Raw genomic sequence first — 21638 nt, 5'->3', positions numbered from 1 at the left:
AGCACACTAGAAGCTTCAGATCAGGGAGACTTATCCAGCATCTGTAATGAGAGAGTTATGCTAATTTTGTTTACAAAATTCTTTGACATCTCTAAAAGATCCCCCTTGAAAACCCCACATATGGTAATGCAACTGACCACTGATCCATCTGTGGAACGAGTCTGGGCTTAGTGTCTTGGATATCTTTCAGCCCATCTGCGCTGTCTGCACACCTTACAAAAGTCATGATGTTAGCTTCAACATATCTGTAAAGGATGTTGTTTTATATCGGAGGAATTGAACCAGAGAGACTAAGAAAACTGAAGTGACTTGCTTGAGATAACAGAGAAAAATGTGTTGTAGAGCCAGAACATCCAAGCTGTTATGTTCCAGCCCACTGCTTTGATTTCTCATACCTTTCTATTTCAGCCGGTACAACTATAGACAGCCAGTGGACTATGCTGCCACATAAGACTGTGAAAATAAAAACAATTTTCACTTATATTCTTCAAAAGTTGTTTAACAGCCTGTTTAGATCAGAGATAGTCCTGTGTCAGCTGGACTCAGAAGTGCCCAAGTTCTCAATAAATGATTTATCGCATTAAGCAGAACCAGCATTTCGTGGCATACATATAATGCAGCAGAGGACTAAGCCATACAGGACCTACTGGTGCTTTATAATGAGCCTCTCATATTCTCTTCTAATGCAGCAATAGTAAACGAGTCTTTTCCCCTGTACGCTGAGGTGAGGCTTCTCAAGGGCTTTATGATCTTTGAAAGCCAAGCTGCTGAGAGATTTCCATCATTCCATGGGCCAGGAAACTAGCTCGGCAGCAGGTACCCCGTGTCAGACTCCGACAGATTCAAATGCAGGTCCAAAACTTCTACACAGATAAATTAACTAATTTGGAGCTTGTGCAAATAGCATTTTCCCCAAGTCTCCAGTCCATACGTGCAAAACCCCTTCTTTGTGCTCCAGGGATGCAAATGCTCCTCCTGCTCTTATAAGCTTGACCCTATCACACCAGTAATAACCAACACGCCAGATAACAACACTGGACTGGACAAACACTTGCCCACTTTATTTATTTGTAACAAGAGATATAAACTATCCTTGAAATAAGATTTAATTCCTGGCACACTGCAATGATGTATTTATGCTGAAGGTGTTGGTTCTGTACTTTATAAATCTCCATGAAGTACACCAGAGAAGACCTTATTACATATTTTTCATCTTTAACAAGATTGACGTGCAGCTTATTACACCTACTACTGCAACGTCCATTTCTGTTGTTATCAGAACAAATGGGCTACATCTGGGCCACGAGCACTTGACAGCAAACCAAATCCTCACATTAATAATTCCTCCTCAGGTAAATGCAGATAAGCTGAAGCACACAGGAATCTTGCCCCAAAAAACCACCCCAATTACGTGTAATTCTACACCACGGGATGTCACTGACACCAAAAGTTTGGTAGGAAGCAAATGCTCAGATAGATGAAAACACACCAACACTGCCTATAGAAGCACGCCCATGGTTTTAGATGGGATAAAGAAAGAAAGGAGGCAAATGCTCCTTGCCACACAGTTCAAACGTAGCATTTATTGTGTCAAAAATAAACATCTCCCATCACCAAACTATCTCACAGCCATTCCTCTTAGCAGTTCGTGTATCTTTTTTCAGTAAGTTCCCATTATGTAGTTCTGGAAATCAGGCTGCCAAGCACGTTGGACTTCTGATCCAATATTACAGCTCTTTTGTTCCTAGCACAGCTCTGCACCGAGGGGTCACGCTGGGGCAGATCCATAAAGGTGCTCACTCCTTTCATCTGCGGGCTGCAGACAGCAGTATCGCTTCCTGCATCACCTCCACCTCTTTCATCTTCGTACCTGCGCTCAGCAGCCCATTGCACAATGTACAGAGCTACAGGCGTGAGATTAAATGCGTGGCATCCCCAACCCGTGTTTGTTTGTGCAGCAAGCGCTCAGCAGCGCTCCCCAGCCCAGCGCCAGGGACGACTGCAGCAGCACACCTTGCTTGAATTACCGAGTTCTGTGCAGATGGGCGAGTCCTCTAAACGGGAGGCTGATACGTGAAACCCAACTGCGTTTGTGAGAGCAAAGTTCAGTGCAAGGCACCACCTGTCAGGTCAGGAATAGGAGTCATAGCAGGAGTAACCTTCCATGTCTTAACAAGTTAAGCAAGCAAAGGAGGAGGGGAGTAGCGTATTGCTCTTTACAGCCTTCGGAGAGGTACAATAACCTGGAGGGACAGCTTGCATGCAATCAAACACTCTGCAGCTAAAACACGTTTTGCCAGTGGTGCTGTGTAAGGTCACGGGTACGTTTCACTGTTTCTTTACTGCTCTGAAGATGACAGAAGTGGTAGGCAGGCAAGTCAGGCTAACGCGTGTTTATTTGAACAGGGAAAGAAAGTTTTATGATCCTACAAGCCTTGCCTTCTGTTTTTCCCTTTTTTGCAAACATACTAACTTAGAGCCAAACATCCAATCTGACAGACTTAAATTACGCTTCCATAGGGCACAAGCTGGTGAACAAGGGATAGGTAAGGTACCCTCCCTACCCTACCTTGCACACACATACAAAAACCCTTTAACCTGGCACTGAAGAGAGCCCCAGGAGAGGCCAGGGGCCCTTCCTTTAATCACTGCACAGCAGCCTTCAAGGGGCCTCGTCTGCGGCGTTGTGGTGGGTATCCCTGGTATAACCAGTTTGTTAACAGCCAGCAGAAGCGTTCCTGCTGCAATCAAAGCAAACAGAGCTAAAACACGAGCCTAATGACAGAACACTTCAAACGATGCAGAGCCCAAGTTGTGAATGAAATGCAGCTCACAGAGCCAGGCCATGGAGCTGAGCCTCGAATAAGAAGTGTCTAGCCTTTTTGTTCACTTTTTCAATGCTCTTTGATCCAATACATTATTTTTGAGAATCCAACTTATAAAAACTTCCTCAAAGCCTGGCTTGCAGAGACGCCAAGCAGCAAAACCCACCCAAGTCAATGAGAAGCCCCGGATTCCCTTCTTCACCACCAGAACGTCAATCCCATATCTACGCTAAAGTCTATACTGTACTCATCAGTGAGTCCCAATCAACCTCATCTTTCCCCCAGGGAAACTGAAGGGAGCCCCTGAGCTCCTGCACAAGGATCTGAACATTTCTGCCTTTCCTTCTGGCAGGGTTGCCTGCCACTCCTCGCTGCCTATTATCAAGTGCAGCAACTCAGCACCTGGGTTTGCCTGGACTCCCATCTGCCTGCTCCCCATTTGGCCACAGTTGAATGAAAAGAAAAAGAAAGAAAGAAAGAAAAAAAAAAAAAGGAGTGAAAACAAAGTCTTTCATCTTCATAGCAGCAAGATTTCAGATCTAAAGAGCTGGGGCTCTCAGCTGCTTTAAATTGAGGGTTATGGCTGCCAACTGCCAATCTGAAGCTGCATATTAGCTTTCATCCAATCCTGCGTTGTTCAGGCCGTAGCTTTTCTTGCCCTTTGTTTCCTCTCGGATCAGTTAAGTGGAAGCAGGTGTTTTCCTGCCCTGCTAATCTCTAGTACATTCAGACAGGCCCAGCAACTGCTCCCGTGTCCCAGACAGGTAAATGGAGCTTGGTGGTCGCGTTAATGGCTCCGCAGAGCAGCCCTGACAAATGTTCTCCCCTTTGCATGCAGTTTCATTTCACATTCTCTCCCTCATCGCACTTCATCTCTATACAGACCTTTGTTCTTCAAATGTGGATTTCTAAAACCAAGTGAGATGTTGAGCTGCTTTGGAAAGCTCTGATAGTTAATCAATCCGTGGAACGACCACGAGCACAAAGCCCGTGCTCACAGCTGAGCAGAAGCACTGCTTCTTTCAGAGCTGTGCAGCTTTAGTGTGTGGGCATGATTCATGCTGGGTGTTGGATTTTAAGGGCCCAACATGCTTTGGTGTCTGGCGTGAACCAAATCCTTGTGCTCAGAGCTGCTGGAAGATGAGCACAGCTGGTGGTAAGGGCAGTTAGGCTGGTACCAGACCACAGGCTGGCCAAGTCACCATGAAACAGAGCTGTAACAGGGCTGCTGGGTTAGCAGGGTCAAGGCTGTCATGAACCTGCAAGAGGTCAGGCAGACATAACCCCAGTACCACAGCCTAAACACAGGCAATAGCTGAGAATCCCACACTATTTTGCTGGAATGATTGACCAACTTCTTCAACCGCTATAGCATCTACTATAGGTAAAGAAAGGCAGGCTGAGGGAAAAGCCAATTAGCTAAGATCACACAAGGAAGAAGAATGGCTTACATACATTTATCTCCACGTGCCCGTCAAGAATTAGCAGCAGCAGCTAAGCTTTCCCAGCTGACACAGTCCAGCAAAGAACCTCTGAACATTGATCTAGTTTTCTTCTCCTCGCCCACAAACCGCATCTTTTCATTAGGGCAAGCAGTATTCCTTTTCCCTTCAGACCAGCTTAATCTGTAATCAGGAACCTATTGGGCAACCGAGTGGCACTGTCAACATCTCTGCCCAGGCACAGATGGTTTCAATTCTGATGTAGGCTTGCCGGTTCAGACGGCAGTCACCAACGGAGCAGCTCTTTCCTAATTGCATCGCGTGACAGTGCAAATACAGCCCTGACTTCACCACTGCCTCGTGCCAGGGGTGAGCGCTACCAGGAGCGGCAGCACCCTCCTCCTGCTCGTGCCTCCCCAGCACAGCCCGTGGTGTGGGGCCGATGGCATGCAGGCATCTGAATCACCAGCCCACGGCACGGCTCCGTGAGTAAGCGTCTCCCTCCCATCGCACTTCCACGGCGTGTTGTAACAGCTTTGCATCTACCTGCTTTCTCGAAACCCTGCACTTGGCAAGCTGACGAAGCCACGGAGGAAAAACGACCCAGCAGCATAATCGCCAAATCCACAGCACGATGCCAAGCTTCGTGATGATCCTTAAATCTGATCCTCCGTAAACCTACAAATGACATGAAAGAAAGGAAACGGTTAATGGCACAGTTCGCTGCAGCCCAATTTTAACGTTTCTATATTAAGTAAATAAAGTTAACATAAAATTCGGGTCAGGAACTATTTGTTCAGGGTCAGGTGACTTCAGCTCGGCTAATCAGGGAGACACACCTTGCCTTTTGAACAATCTTCCACATGAGATCTGTAGTTAAAAACAGGTTTGCTGCAGATCAAGTCAGTGAATTGCAGCACAAATACCCACAAAAACTAGAACAATGGGCATAATTTTCACTCCCCAGAGCATGCAAGCTCCAGATTATAGCAAAAGCAGGCACACACCAAGCAGAGGGAACAGAATCTTACAACTCAGAGACAACTTACAAGACCCAGAACATACCATAAAAGACCCTAAAAAGCAATACACTGTTTAGATCAGAGGAAAAAAATCCACCCATCTGAAAGCTTGCTTACTTCAGACCATGTTGGCTATATTATTACATTCAAACCCTGCTCGCATTGAGGACCAGCAGGAATTTTGCCATCAGCTTCAGGAAAGCACCTTTAGGCCAGCTGGGTTAGCCACCTTCGGTACAACTTGGGCTGGCCGCTTTCGTCCCAGTAAACTTAACTTTGGTACGCAGCCATGGCATTGCTTAATCCTTCATAGCCTTTTTTTTTTTTTAATCTTTCCCACAGAGTTAAAAGCCTTGTTGAGCCTTCCTAGAATTCCTAGCACCACACACAGCAGCTCTCTCCCCTCGGTTTGGAGCAAGGTAGATCTGTAAGCGCAGTACCCTGGCAGCCGACCACTTCTGCCTCTGGGATTGCGTTGTTTTCCTAGATATTGCACCATGAAACTTTCAAAGCCTGTGCCTTCTTAGAGGAAGAGACACCATTTGGACTGATGCAGCATATCCATGCCGAGACTTGACTTCAGCCTTGCTCACCTCCTTTCCTTAGGACAGAGAATATAGTCTACCACATTCTGCTCCACGGACAGGCCCACCTTTGTTCAATCCGCTCACAGAAATAACTCATTTTGTCTACAGTTATTCATATTTCCTTAGCATGTGGTGCTTTTCTCCTTCCAAGGTTATCCATAAGACATTGCCCACCTCACATCCATCATTCCCGTGTAAGTTCAGCTCTATCGTAACAAAAGCAGCAGGGTGCACAGAGGAGGTCACCCGCCCATTCTGATATTGATATATGACCATAATTATACACACACACACATATATGAGCAACTTGAGCTTTTCTACTCCTTCCGTTCATTTTTTGCTGATGTTGATATAGCCTATTGGTTTGGAAACTGGGGTAGGACAAATACTCAGACGGGCCGTATCTCAGCATCAAAAGCTCTACTGAGCTATAAGCATACTGTTGGAACAACTGAGACAGGTACTTGAAGATCTATCAAGCTTGATTCTGAGCTCTTTTCCCAATTCAGATAGTCCTGGATAAGCAAATGTCCTGGATACAGTTAAGCCTTGGTTCACACCCACAACAGAGGCAACTGAAATTGGAAATAAGCACTTCCTGATGTATTTTCTTCTTGTAAATATTTAGAAGCAAACTGGGAGTAAAAATTGACGGATCAGGCCCTTAAGGATTATCTCAAAGCTGCTGCTCTGTGTTGCCAGAATGGCAGATTTTGGCTGCGCTGCTTTTGCACGGGGTGGCCGTGCACCATGGAAAGCACACGCCGGCAATCACTGCTGGCCGTGCCTGCCCGGCTGGCCGTTTATTTTCCAGTGCCGCAGCTAGAAGAGGCAGAAACCAGTCACATTACCTGGCAGACACACACCTCCTTTCTGTGCTTGCAAAAAAGAAGCAACTAAAATGATTTCAAAGCTCTGAAGTTTTACCGATGATAAAATGATGAGGCAAAAGAAATGAAAACTGCTCTGATTTCTGGCTTACTGCATGCAACCATCGCCTCTGACATACAAATCCATGCGGTGCTGAGCAAACATACTGCCTTCATGAGCAGCTTTAAAAATCTTGTTTCCTGGTATTTTTTTTTCACATGAGTCTGATACAACGGCCTGTTGTTTAAAGCAACAGACCGCCGTGTAGCAAAAACAGATCTAACACCCTGATTAACCTCTTGTTTTGAGCAGCAAAGATCAGCTGCGTTTAGCACTGACTGCTAAGAAGCGCTTCAGAATTTGGAAAAAAAAGAAACAAACAACCTGCTTTACCTTATTGGACATGCAATGCTGCTGTTTTATTTTGTGCAAATTATTGCTCTGGGTTGGGCTGAATATGCACATCGATTATTTGATTACCAGCCTTGGGTGAAGACAGGTGCCTCCGTGCTGAGCTGGGGGTTGTATGCTGCGGGCGGAAAGGCTCTCTGCCTAAGTTAGCTTTGGCTAAGCCCTCCAGTCTGTAAAAACAGGCCTAATTCAAGCCTCCAGACTTTTGTTGAGCCAGGACAGAGTTTTCCTAGCACCAGCATCCCTCCTCATCTTCGGGCTGGGCCAGGAGCTGCAGCACTCACCTGCCTTGTGGCTCAGGTACAGCGTCCCCCCACGAAAAATCCAGCGCGTGTCCGTGGCAGGTCCACGTTCATTTTCTCAGCTGAAAGAGCAGACAAAAAGCTGCCGAGTCGCCACCTCTCCCAGGCAGAAAGGGAACCCCCGGAGCAGTGCAGAGAGCCTGGCCTTTGAAAAGGAGGCTTCATGGCAGAGACGGGAGGATGTAACGCAGCGATTCATAAAAAAACAACCGACTAGTACCACCCGCAGCAGCCCAAAAGCATCTGTAAAAATTAGGTTACTTAATGAGCTTTGCCAATCTCTAAACAACATTAGTCTATGAATATGCAGCACAGAGACAATGTCTGGAAGGGTCAGCCATGGGTCGCCGTACTCTGAGCAGCATTTTGCTCGGAGGAACGCGCGTCTGTTAGACCCGAGAGCATCCCACAGCCCTGCTCCTGCTCAGGGCAGCTCGGCTCAGCTTCGCAGCACGCAGTCACCTACTTGTGTGCTCAGGAGACCCAGCAGAGTTTGGGCCCGAATTGTTCCGAAGGTCGCACACAACTCCAGCCTGAAGTTGCCGCATAGCTTTTACATTCGTGTGACAAAGGAATAGGTTTTACGGCGTGAATATCTGGGAACATCAAGCTGTTTTGTGGCAGGTGACTAAACTTCCAACAGTTTGTCAAGAATCTGATGTGAATTTCAGTCTGAACCTGTCATTAATACGAAAATGAAGTTCAGGGAGCACCTAATCTCCCCACAGCAATCCATCTTTTCAGTTGAATGCATCCCTTCCATCTACAGCAACCAGAGACATGCTCATGTGGTGCCACTTGTGCCTTTACCTGGTGGAGCGATGGTCCCATCCTGCTCCATGAAATGAGGTCACGGCACCCCTTCCTGCACCTCTCTCTTGTATTTGAATGCAGGAGTCAGGGTGTGCCGGAGCCACCTGCTTGGAAACAAACGTCAGGGATTACTCATTCAAATCACAAGCAGCAAGGATGTGGGTGACGGTAAGCGCACAACTGCAGAGGAGCCACCAGGCCTGTACAAAGCCTCATTACCACCTCATAAAGTACAACATGCATGCAAATGACAAGGTGTCAGCATTACCTCATGCCAGCAAACTGGGGCACCCCAACCACAGCTAGCAAAGCTTTGAGCTCCGCTTTTATTTTTTTTTTTTTATTTTCAGGGGGTGACAGCAAAGCATCGGATGCCTTTAGGTGCACAAGCCCACGGTACGGGCGGCTGACCCTTGCTGATAGGAGCGACACGTGCACGCATCCGACAATTAACACCCTTGCTCTTATGAAATGCAAAGCGCCTTGGGTTCTCAGGAGCTCCAGGGAATAAAAGTTCTCGGCGTCTCGGCTTTGCTGCTGGCACGGGCAGAGGTCTCCCACCAGCAGGGCTCAGGGGGGCTGACCCAGCCACGGCTGCAGACGTGCAGCCTCCATGGCAAACCAGTGCTCGGCCAGAAACCCTCAGCATCGCCCTGCCTTGCCGGGGCCGCCGGCAGCGACATCACGCTTTCCTTTGTAGACTTGGTTTACATGTAGGAGGATTATTTCCGTTGGGATTGTTTCAACCCTAACCAACTGTTCGGCTATTAAATTTAAAGCAGCTTTCCTATAATCTGTGATACTTGCACCTGTTTACCTGCCGCTGTCCACATTGCTGGCAACCGCACCTGTTTCAGCAGATACAGTGGGCTTAGGTAAGTCCGGCTGATTTTGGAATACTGCAAGAGAGGAACACTGTTCACTGGATGCATCCCCCAGGGTGGGGACAGGACAGGGAACAGGTATCCAAGCACGCCACGGTGCCTGCAAGCACTCACATCGTTTGCAGCAACACATGGGAGCTGTTGGAAAGGTTGGTGCCGGGGCCTGAGTGACTATAGGGTGATGTGAGCAGATACAAAAGGAAGGTGGCCGTGATGGAGCTTCCTTCCTGCCATCCCATCCCTTTTTTTGCAAGTGTACTGGAAAGTGCTGAGGCCCTTGCTGGAATTCAGACATCTACATTTGTAATAAAAATACTTTGGCTTCCCTAGACGAGCTCAAACCATTTCACAGACAGCAAACAGAACAGTCACATACCTGAGAGAAAAAGGGGCTGAAAGACGACGTGAATGTGGTGCTTTTTTAGGTCTTAGAGGGAAGAGATGGCAGCAAAGAGAAAGTTTAAGGAGACACATGGAAGGGCTGCCAGTTATTTCTTCCTACCCCAGATATTATAAAAATAGTGAGGATACCATTCTCATTCTGATTTGTCATGCAGAACTGAAGTAAATTCACCCAACTCAAGCAATTTACATCAGCGTAATCTGATCAGACTTAGATGCATGTAAAGTAGTATTAGGGAGAGTAAAATACATAATCCAAACTACAATAGCCGATCTGATCAAATGCCCACCCTAAAATGTGGAGTAACGCCAAAAAAATTGAATGCGTGGTCAATTATGTTAAGAATTTATCCTTGACGCCAACCTGCCTGCTGACTTCGAGCAGTGTTAGCAAGGCAGCGACACGACAGGACAAACACACGACCTGATACGGTGCCTTTTAGATCTGTTTTACACAGCTTTAAGGTGATGAGTGCATCATCAGGGCAAGAAGTACCAAGGGTTGTCCTCAGAGGGATGGTTAAAAAAAAAAAAAAGGACTAGAAAGAAAACCACAACTGTAGATACAAACATGCTATGCAGGGAAAACAGAAGATGCCAAGACTATGAGCAGTTTCTGAGGCCCCTACAAAAGCACACTGATTAAAGCAAGACTTCAAAAACTGACACGCTAATAGCAGTTCTTGCTCTACAGACATTTATACTTGGTGAGCAGCTCCTCCTGCTTTGTCTCCCCGCGTGAAGAGGGGAGGATGCCTAAGAAAAAAGCACATGGTACAGCTTCCCCAGCACTGCAGATCCATGCGAACTTCTGGAAACTTAGCAGCCAACATCTGAGCAAACTGGCGTTTGAAAAACCAGAGATCAACTTTGCATGGATAATTCAAATGAGGAAACCAACCAGCGCTTCGCTGACTGCACGCATTTGAATGCCAAATAATAGGACAATAAAAACACAAACTAACCAGCCTAACCTGGTAGATCCTGGGAAATTATAAAGGAAAAAATACTGCAGGTCATCACCAGTGACTCAGCAATAGGACCCTGATGCACAGTGACCCTTCTACAGGGTCTTACTTGAGTGTTTAATGGTGAAGTTGGTTAGAAAAAAAGGTTTCTTTGTGTTTAATCAAATTCTGTGCTTCAGAAGTGATGGTTCTCTTTCCTGCTCCAAGTGGGGAATATGTGCTTGTACCTAACTGTAGGGTCTCTATCCCCACTGAGACTTAATATCCCATCATTTCTCTGGTCATCGAGAACTTGATAAGACCTAGGAAAATTATTAGCAAAGAGGAGGCTGCAGCTACATCTCTGCAGACCTTTGAGAAACGCACGCTGCCATGCTGAAGACCATATTTACTGTCCAGACAAGGCAGTAATTCCCTAAGTAGGGCTTCTGGCATAGCCAAAATGCACCCGGGATACCAGGAGACGTTGTCCTGAGCACACACCTGGTGGTTTCGTATGCCATCAGGCAGCACGGCGTGCTCCATGCGTGCCCGGGCAGGCGAGAGCTGCTGGTGGGAGGCACATGGAGCTGGGCACGCTGCGCTCCCGGCTGCTCCCCGCACACCTCTCCTCCTGATAGCTCGGGAATCCATCTGGATGGAGAGCTCAAGTCCTTCTGGTCTTCCTGGAAAGCCACGGGCAACTCCAGTATCTTGGCTGTATCTTCCTGGAAAAAAAAAAAAAAAAAATCTAGTCAGGGAAAAATCAAACACTCGGTACAAGGAATCATGAAGAAATAAGAACCGTCTGACCTGGTGGTCTATGTATGGCTAGAGCCAAAGCGTCTATTAAAGTAAATAACAAGGATTATTTTTTATGTTAGGTTAATAAGAGCAATAAGAATCTAAAACGAAGCTCCAACAAGCTGGAGGTCTAGTTAATTTTACAAATTGCATGTTCAGTACCAGAGATGCGCTTAGCAAAAGCTGCACAATAGGAGACCGGTGCTGATTTTTCTTTCCCATTAAAACAATTTATTATTGTAAGGGAAATGGTATCTCAGTTCTATAAACCTCAAAACGTCAGCTTGCCCCAAAGACATTGCACTTAAGGAAAACCTGACCTACTTTTCTTGTGACTTGGACTTGTCATTCTAGGACTCTGGAACACGGCTATTTGGAAGAGGAGCTGTCTTTAGACCTACATAGTAGCCTTGGTTCTAGACTCCACTGGAAGCCTTCTGTACTGTCGTGGAAATCGCTGCAGGAACTAGAATGATTGTCTGTCTGCCAACACGGAAAATCCCTTCAGGAAGGAGTATCTCCTGGTAGGTAGCGCTGCCACAATTCTTTAGCACTGGGACACTCCAAAAAGGTCTAAACATCACATTTCTCTACACCAACCTCCTCCAAGTGGTAGCTATTTAGAAAAAGAAATGCATCGAAAGTCTCCAAATCTGTAGCTAAAGGAAAAAAAAAAAATAAAAGTGACAAAATTATCCGTAGCCCTAATTTAAATCTAAGAAAAATGAGTCTGCCCACCCATAAAATGAATAAAAATTAAAATCTAGCTAGTTCATGTGATTGTTGGCAGGGAACATGAAAGCTTGAGATGAAAAATGCTGCAGCAGCACAGAGCACTGTCATTTTACAGGGAGCTTCATTTGACAACACCATCGGGGGAAGGGGCAGGGGAAAAAAGAAAAAAAAAGAAGCTTTCCACAAAGCAAAAAGGAGGCAAACTGTGCCTTTGTGACAGCTGGCCTCATCAGCGGCATTACATTCAGAAAGGAGGCAGGTATTATTCAAGAGACAGCAGTGCAGGACTGGCAGGAGATCAGTAGTCAGCACAGGAAATGTTTTTTTGAAAAAATCCTAATTACGGCTCTTCTCTCCCAGTCTATCCTGTGCTGCACTGTAATTACAGGAACAAAGCTGCAAAGGGGGCTGTTTCTCAAGGAAGAAGTTGTGATACAGACACACGAGCAAAATCCAAAATGTGTTTACAGACGGTGGGAGCTGTGCCCACACAATCGAAGCTGAGAGAAGAGAGACAAAACCAGACAAATAAAGAAGCAGGAAAGATACAGTGACATCCTGTGTCTCTTTCTCCATGGTAGCTGTTTTTGCTTTTTTTGGACATTTTTAAACTGTACATAGCTCATTTTTCTCTCTACGTCGGAGGGAACGGAAGGGACAGAGGCATGAGAAGGAGAATACAAGCCACTCCATCACTCCTTAAGCACGTCTTCTTGTGCCAGCTGAAGTCTAAACACACTGAGGTTGATGCATGTATTTAAGCACACCTTTTATTATGTCTAACTCCAATGACAGGTAGGATTCGGACAGGTTTCACATTACGGACATGAAAGAATACTGAACGCCCACAGGAATAAAGCACAGAGGACCTTGGTGCTGCACAAATCCTTCGCAGCATCCTTCCTCAAAGCCGTATTATAGAACATGGAGCACCCCATCCAGACATCACCCCTCACAGTCCTTCCAAATTTACATCTACAGGACATCATATACATGAAACCTGACTCAGCATGGGAATCATAGACATGAGACCTGACTCAGGATGTTTCCCAGTGGCCACCATACAGGTCATTTTCAAATTGCCCCCAGATATCCATTCTACAAGGCTTCCCTTCCCATGACCCATCCAGATTTCTGCATCTTGCTGGGCTCAAAACGTTGTGTAAAGCCCCAGTCCCCATTTCCCACTCCTAGCAACACTGCTCCTGCGCCTGACTTCACCTGCAATAATTGGTCTCTGAAGGACAAGAAATGGCAGCGACTTGTGCTGGGTTGCAAGGTGTGGGAATGGAGGAAATTAACACCGACTCTTTTTTCCATCCCAGTGAATAACGTGATTACTGGGGAGGGAGAGGAGGAGGGGAGAAGGGCTGAGCCTTACATCAGCTGTCAGATGGGGTTTAATCTTTTTTTTTTTTCTTTTAAAGCAAGCAGATGGGGCGACCATTACTTTCACAGCCTGCCCCACGCAAACATATATCACAGCAGCTTCTGCCAATAAAAGAGGTAAATAAAGTGTTTCTTAAGTCATCAGCACTCTCGTGTAAAAACAACAACAAAAAATATAGGCAAAAAGTAGGCAGTGGTATAACCCCAAATGATGCCAGCGTGCTGAAACAGGATGTTCTGGACATTAGCTGCACAGGTCAATAAAACAGCAGAACCGAAGCAATCAGTCACAACGCATCTTTTTTTCCACCTGTCAAATAATTACCGCTTCCACCTCATTTTGAGTCTCATTGATTGAGGTACAAACAACCTTCCTTATGCTGCTGCTTGCTCAGAGCTGAGCTTTTTTTTACGAGAACCACTTGAGAAGCCAGGGTTATCGATGCAGCCTCTTATTTTCCTGACAACAAGCTGCAGCAGGCACACAACTGTATGGGACCAGCTTTGCTACCTGGTGTAGCTACAGAACCCCATCAAGCTTTCAGAAGCAGCTAGACTCGTTGCCTTAACTTGTCTTTAGTATCCCTATACCAGTAAGTACAGCAGCGGACAGGGCATTTCCATCCTGAAAGTTTTTTTGGGGGGAAAATCTTTTATAGTAAGAGCAACCAAAGTCAGCTGATAGCAAACAGAGAGATAGCAAGCGCTGCTTGGAAACTCCCCATTTTCTAGTGATCCCGTAGATACTCCACAGGGAGCAAGCCAGAACACAGAGATGCAAAACCCTCTAAACGCAAGTGTTTAGATTACTATTTCCTGGAGGGAAAAAAAAGGGGAAGGGATTAATTTCATGAATGTTGTCTTTCTTGTGAACCACTCACCAAAACTGCTCCCAAACCCTTCATGGTCAGTCCTGCCCTTGCTTGCAAGAGGACTCGATTCAAGACTGTCTTTGTTTCCTGCCATTTCGTTCACACATTATACCCAAACCACTGCCAGTGCATGAACATGTGCAAACATCAGCCTCTGGTTGAAGCTGGTGTTTCATAGCCTGTAGGCTTTTACTCTGTACTTAGAGTTCAGCCCATGCAAGTATCAATTAAATAAACTATGCCAGTAGTCTCACTGTTCAGGGCAACTTCTTATTTCTACACGTAATGAAAGGTCTGTTCACAAAAGCGGAGTATTTAAGGTTAATAGTTTTTGTCATTTCTTATAAACATTATCATATTTCCCAGAATACAAGTGCATCCATTGAGTGCATTTTCCCTTCTGTCTTAATTAGATCAGAGCAGGCACACAACCAGGGATAGCAATGGTATCCAAAACACATTATTATTAGTACTGCAATGGTACTGAAACTCTAGACATTCCCTAGCCAGGAAAAAATAAATAAATAAATTCAGGCACGTAGAATAGGATCAATCAGTTCACAGGCCAGGTGAAGATACATATTCAGTTTTTAATCTACATTTTCATTAGTTGCCAAGTTGGTAAAACAGGTAGCATGAGCAAATGCCACAGCAAACATGCTCACAGCAAACATTGTAAGTCTTCTAGTCTTCTAAAGGTGCGAGGAAATTAAATCCTGAAACATCTGACAGATGACCGAACAGGAAAAAAATGTAAGGGAGAAAAGCCATTGGCAGTTAACCGAAGGGAAGAAGGTTTGTGTCCAGATTTTGTGGTTTAAAACACCATGGTTAAGGCCAGTGATTTCTAAAAATACTTCATTTGATTTCCTGAAGCCAAGAATTTGGGGCCAGTAGACCAAGGGACATTTCAGTCCAGTTCTGAAAAAAAAAAAAAAGAAAAAAAAAATCCAACACTGATGTATTTCTAGATAATTTTCTATTCTGTTCATTTCCTGTGTTTCTTCTTTAATTTGGTGACATCCATGGTGCTCAACCGTTACGTCCTTACAACATCATTCAGGTTTACTTGGGATGAAAAAGGCTTGCCTTAAAACTGCTATTTTTCCTGCAGGAAATGACTCCTCTGGACGAAAGGTCAGGTGCTCCTGCCCTTAAATTACACCGTATCTGTCAGACGGACAGACTTGAAGTGGTTGAGGTGAGGTTTGCCCTCTGCAAGTCCAGACAGACCCTGCGCCACTGAGCCTGTTCGGTGTGAACCCAAGGGAAGTGAGAGGGGAAAAAAACTTCCCATTCCTTCCTTTGACCAGTTAGGATCACCTAGCTAACCACCCAAGACAACCTACGCTGTGCAAATGGGAGAGATTTTCACTGGACCTAGCGGGAATGGTAATGTTTTGGTGCCATCCAGCAGATATTTAGGAGCTACAGTCCAAGCGCAGTCCTTAACTCTGAATTTCCTGCTTTCCTTTCCAACACCGAACAAAGCAACCTCTATGTAAAAGTTGCCTCACGCACGGGGAAGCAGCCAGTTAGAACATGCCTTTTTTCCCTCTTGGCACCCTCCGAGGTACCCCTATGGAAAGGGCACGGGAGCACCGTTCCCAGCCGCGCCGCTGGGTGCTCTGAGTCACCCCTACAGCGAGCAGGAAGGGTGTTGGCGGCCAGGAAGCTCCCTGGGTGAGGCACGGCCAAACGCGGCCGTACCTAGAGAAACTTGGCGTGGCCTCGCTTAGCTCCGTGCCTGTGCTGTTCCTCCTCCCGTCCTACTTCTAGCCGAAAACTGTTTGTTAACGGCAGGAGCTACTGAGCGAATCGAAGGCGGAGATTTTAAAGCTGAGCACCAAGAGACAGCTACTTGCATTCAGAGAGTAGAGGGAGCATTACGATGAAAAGTGTTGCAATAAAAAGAACGAAGGCTATAAGCAAAACCAACTTTTTCCACCCAGGTGGACAAAATCAGTCAGTTTTCCCCACATATTTTATGATTTCCAGCATAACTACTTCCAGTTTTAAACCTGGACGCACTGGCACAGCCCTTGTAGACCTGATGGGACATTGGTGTAAGAAACTAACTTAGTTTCCAATTTCCCCGTGACTTCCCACGCTACAATTTTTCTCCTACATTTTCAGGATCATGCAAGCATCTGCTTACCTTTTTTTTTTTGGCAGCCTGGCTTACACAGAACGCCTCCTACTAGCATTACCCACCTGCCTCCCTCTCTTCCATCCCATGCTGTGCAGACGTGGAAAAGTGCAGCACCGATTAAGGATAACGATCTCAGCCATCGCAATTTGGACACAGCAGGTGATGAAAAGTTCCTCCAAACAATGCTGGAGATTACTATGAACGTCTCTTTGTCTTAGGTCACCGTACTTAGGTCACCGTACTTCACACCTGCTCTGGCACAAGGCCAATGTCAAAGCAGACCAAGCATTACAAACATGGGGCACTTAGCCTTAATGCTCTGGGCCCTGGCATTTGCAGGCTAAACGTGAACATGTCTTCATATCTTAAGAACTGATATGAACACATCAGCACAGTAAGTAGATCCAATGAAACTCAGCCATAAAACTCAAACATAACTAGGGGTTGTGGACAAGATTTCTTATTAGTTTATTTTCCTATATATATGTGTGTATATACATATAAATATATAGCCAACCACTATTCAAGGATCTCCAGATTACAGAACCAGATGCTCTTATGCTACGTGACACTTAAATACAGGAGAAAGCCCCACCCCTGAAGCGCCTGCTAATCAAGCATTTGGGATTTACTGCAGAATTGATGTAAAGTCACCTCCAGCCCACAAGTTTGGAGATAAGCTTTCCCTGGCACGGGTGCTGATGGACAACTTTCAGATTTAGCGTAGCCCAAAATTGTCTGCATTGGTGGAAACAGGCAACCGCCCACTGAGTAACGCTTCTGCGTAAAACCTCAGCAGATGCGTGTTTGCATAAGTAGGCTAAACCCAAAGGAAAGATTCTGGTTTTTCTGCTGATATACGTAGTTATACCCTGCTGTCTGCAGCACAAGGATCTCTGAAGAAATATCTTAATTGAACTCGGATATAAAGAGCAGTCTAGAATGAAAATTGCCACATTTTGAGGGCACAGAAAGATTTAAGGGAAGAAAAAATTCCATAGGTGATGTTCTTCCACCACTAGGTCAAGTTTCTTCAAGCTCAAAACCTCAAAAGTCTGGGATATGTGTCTTCTCTTGCTTGCAGTATTTAAGCCCTGGATGACAGCGGTTTTATTCATTGATTTGCTTAACACTGATGTGAATGGTGCTTACAAACACTCCTCCTGTCTGTGTATCAGATTAGGATTACTTGGAATAGTGCTCTCTCACTTGTGAGTAAATTAGCTAGAGTGTTAATGACTGAAACTAGATCTCTCTCTATGGCCTCTTCATTGCTTAATCTGAGATGTCTTGGCCTTGATAATTGTTAATTACCAACTATCAAATGGAAAATGTGACTAGTGTGTTATTAAACTTTTGCTAGCTTTGACAAGCTGTTTGACAAAGCCAAGGAACTTTTAAACTGGCTTTCTCAAAATTAATCATTGTGCATCTTAAAAAACGGTAGTAAGATCCTCCAGGAAGATCCAATGCCAACATGAACAAAACCCCAGGTGTTGGCCTAAAGATTTTCTTTTTCTTTTCCCTGGAATTCCTCAGGACCAGTGGCCTCCAGGACACCTGGAGCGGCCTTGCAGATGATGTACAAGTATTCCTTTGTGCATTCCTCACACCTCACCTGCCCTGGAAACGCCTCGACTCCACTGGTCATAAAGGATCTTGCAAAATGCCTGACAGTGAAAGGCGTTAATGGCTTCAACAGGCTGCTGGGGTGGTGATTTGAGTTCATCCCATCCAGGATAAGGGGCTAGGTGGCCTCTCAAGGTCCTTCTGTCCTTTTCATCACCGAACCCATGGCCTTCCGATCATTTTCCCCAACTGCTTGCAAGAGCTTAGTGCAGCAGTGGACTTGACCCTTTCAAGAAAAGAATCTATCATTTGTAAGGGGCGTTTTGCTTGCTGTATTTTGCTGTGTTAGCTGATGGCAACGTATAAATGAGAAATAATGCTGCTGTTGAATGAATTTGCCAAGAGCTATCACTCATCATGCCACTTACTACCCCACAATTCTTCTGCTGCTTACAGCAACATGCCACGAAAAAAAACAAATGCAATTCAACGTTGTGCAGCATGCAGAATTCCCACTGTAACAGAAGCTGTAAATGGGGTCGCCAAGGGGACCGCATCTTTCTCTGGCTGTTTCATTTGTAATGCACTGGGATTATTATGTTTTATTTGTAAAGCAATCCTTTCCTTAAGGGTCGTGCTGCAAGATTATTAAAACAGCACGGAATACATAATTTTCTCTTTCACCGCCTCACCTGATTCTTTGTCATCTTAGAAGAAACAAAAGGAAGAAGGATCAATAAAACATAACTAATTGTTCTTTCTTTTTAAAGAATTGCTAATAGTTTTCACTAAGAGGAAAATGATCCCCATAACACAGTTTCAGTGTATTTTTTTTAGAAGACAAGATGTATTCTCATGTTCCTTATTCTTAAAATTGTATATCCATTGAAAAAGCTGGCGTATGCTTCTTTAAAGAAATCTGTTATCCCAATAATGTTACACCACTTTTTTTTTTTTAAGTGCTTAAGAAAAATGAAAATTAGTTCTTAAAACAATTTATTCTTCACTTTATTTGCATTCTGCCGGAAGGGCTAAAGACTTATTTATACCAGATAGAAGGGTTTTGCTAGGTTCAAAACCCCCTCCTTCTAACCCAAAGCTTATTGACAAAAACAAAATGAAGCTTCGAGTGACAGATGAGCTAATCTGCAGTTCAGAGCTGCAGGAGAGTACTTTATTCTATTAATCATTTGAGGCATGACTGATTACAGCTCACTGCGGTTGAATTCACTATCTTTTTTTAATGGATCAAATATTCAAACTTGATGTGACTATAGCCAAGACAGCCAGGTCAGCAGCTTGGCATATTCCCTATGGCGGCCCTAAGCCTATTCAGCTGATGTCTGCCTATAGGTGATGCTGTTTCTTTTGCTCTGGAGAAGCAGCACAGTAAACAGTTTGTTAACAGCTAAGTTTGCTAAAAACAAATGTAGGCTGGGACTTTCATCTGCCCCATGGCAGAGCTGATTTGAGTCTTCTGGAAGGACGGGCAGAAGGAATATAATACGAGATGAGAAAGTTGTTTGTCTTTGAGTATAAGAGACAGGGCTTCTGTTAAAGGAGAGGAAGATTGGCGTGTAGCTGCCATTCTCCTGCAGCTGGACTCCCACCTGGCACTAACATTTGTGGAGAAGAGGAAGCAAGCACATGACTAAATATCCTACTACACTTATCAGATAAAAGCTGCAGAAAGACATCAGCACATAACATATAAAATGGTGTTCCAACAGAGCTCCCTCTCCTGCCTTCAGTGCAGCTGCCATCACCAAGTACGTAAGCCTGTTTTAGTATTATTTAAGGCTTTCCTTATCACAGCGGTCCGAGGTCAGATGGTGTGAAGTCATTGGAATCCACATCATTTAACTTACTGTAATTTTGGAACAGCTGCTTCTCCAGTGGCCTTGAATTACTTTGAATATGCTAGCCTCATTTGGACCTTCATTACGCTCCCACTAGCGAGGGGAAGAGATGTTTGCTTCAGCATAAGAAATCAGTGTGTTGCAACAGCAATTGACTTTGATTTGTTCCCATGTTGCACTATAGCCAAAATCGGTGCTGTGTACTGTAAGAAAATCATTCAGCTGAGCCATTTGTACCAAGATGAACTTGTCCCTTAATTAAATCTGTATCTGGAAGGCAGAAAACATCTCTCAACAAGCCATAAGGAAGCTGTGCAGGAAACTGTTCCAAGAGGCTCACAGCATCAGACCTATAGAGCTGTCCTTGTTCGCTAGGAATGGCTGAAGACAATTTTATATATATATTTCTGGAAGGATTTGAGGTCAGATGTTGACTTGGATTGTCAGAGTCCACATGCTTCAAGCAAAAAAGACAAGCCCATTCAAGTTAATGCCTGAAGTTAGAGCATAGGAGACAGTATTTCCCCATGTACCCCAAGATCTGAATCCTTCCAAAACAAGGAAAGCTGGGGGAGAACTGGGGGAGAAGGAGGGGAGAAAGACTGAAAGCAGAGAAAGATATGCAGACTTTGTCTGCACTAATGCTTGTCTTTTAGCTGTAGATCTTGGGATTAAAAAAGACTCAGTCTCTGAATTCAGACCATAATATTGAAAAATGTACCTTGGAACACCTAAATTCTTTTCTTATAGCATCTATGATTTCAGTAGATGCTAGAAAGCTACATACCTTTGAGGACGGCTGCCCTAAGGCATAAAATCATTATGGCACATGTTTAGGAACTGAGCTCTCCTTCAAATAAATGGATGTAAACACTGAAATGCCTTCAAATTTGGCATATGGGCTTTGATCACTTCTACAAATAGAAATCTAGTTTCTAAATCACCTGGACACTTGAAAATTAGACTGGAACATGAACTTGATTGATGATGATGTTTTCAACTTGCTGATTCAAATGGCTACTCTAGATGAAAAAGGAATTTCTGCTTGCAGAAAATAGGAGGGAAGAGCTTGGAGAAAAGGGCCATAAAACAAATTAACATGGGGCCTCCAGGCATTGGCTCAAAACATTTCATTCCTTAGAGATGAGGTACCTTGGGGGAAACAGAAGCAGCAAAACAAATGACAAATGGAAGCCAAGGGATGCAAATGATGAAACGAAAAAGAATGCTGTAAAAAAGTTAGGCAGTATTTAATGTACAAAACAAAACCCCAGCCCTTATCTACTTCTCTGTGCAGAGCTAGCCTGGTAGAGAAGTCCTTCTAAGCATTCATACTGGAAATAAATGCTTTTACCTGCTTCAAGTATGTACACTTAGCTTTTACCTTTGTATGGTGCTTGATGTTCTTTCTCTATTTCCCTTTTTACAGATGACTATATCCAGTGGGGATGCTGTCACCAGAAAGGGGCCCCGGCAGCCTCGACACTGCCATCATTTGCTGCTCCTGTGCTCTGTTGGGGCATTAAGTCCTTGTAGGATGGAAAAGGCCCAGGGCCAATTAAAATGGTGGGAGGGATGGGCAGTTAACAGCAAGCCCTCAGCCACAGGAGGAAGTATCAGGTGACAATATTGTGAATCACCTACAAAAAAATGTAGATCCCTGGCAAAAAAATTAAATAGGAAGTCCCCCAACAACATGCAATGAGTTTGAGAGGTTTGAGCACATGAAGAGCTCTGGGGAGCATCGCTTTAT

The 21638-nt window shown here is 44.8% G+C and overlaps 1 long non-coding RNA gene across 1 annotated transcript in view; it reads right to left on the bottom strand.

Annotated features, from left to right (window-relative positions):
* Positions 1-1701: 1701 nt before the first annotated feature.
* Positions 1702-21638, bottom strand: part of LOC136786859 (uncharacterized) — a 37313-nt gene continuing 17376 nt past the window's right edge. Inside the window, exons 2-5 of the long non-coding RNA XR_010826330.1 lie at positions 11010-11233; positions 8270-8376; positions 7442-7521; positions 1702-4945 (exon numbers count right to left, since the gene is read on the bottom strand). This is a non-coding gene — a long non-coding RNA (uncharacterized lncRNA). The remainder of the gene's footprint in view (positions 4946-7441; positions 7522-8269; positions 8377-11009; positions 11234-21638) is intronic.

The sequence above is a fragment of the Anser cygnoides genome, chromosome 23 (genome assembly GCF_040182565.1).
Source record: "Anser cygnoides isolate HZ-2024a breed goose chromosome 23, Taihu_goose_T2T_genome, whole genome shotgun sequence".
Classification (NCBI taxonomy): Eukaryota; Metazoa; Chordata; class Aves; order Anseriformes; family Anatidae; genus Anser; species Anser cygnoides.
The sequence above is the reverse complement of the archived record's forward strand: the minus strand, read 5'-3'. Positions and strand labels throughout refer to the sequence as shown.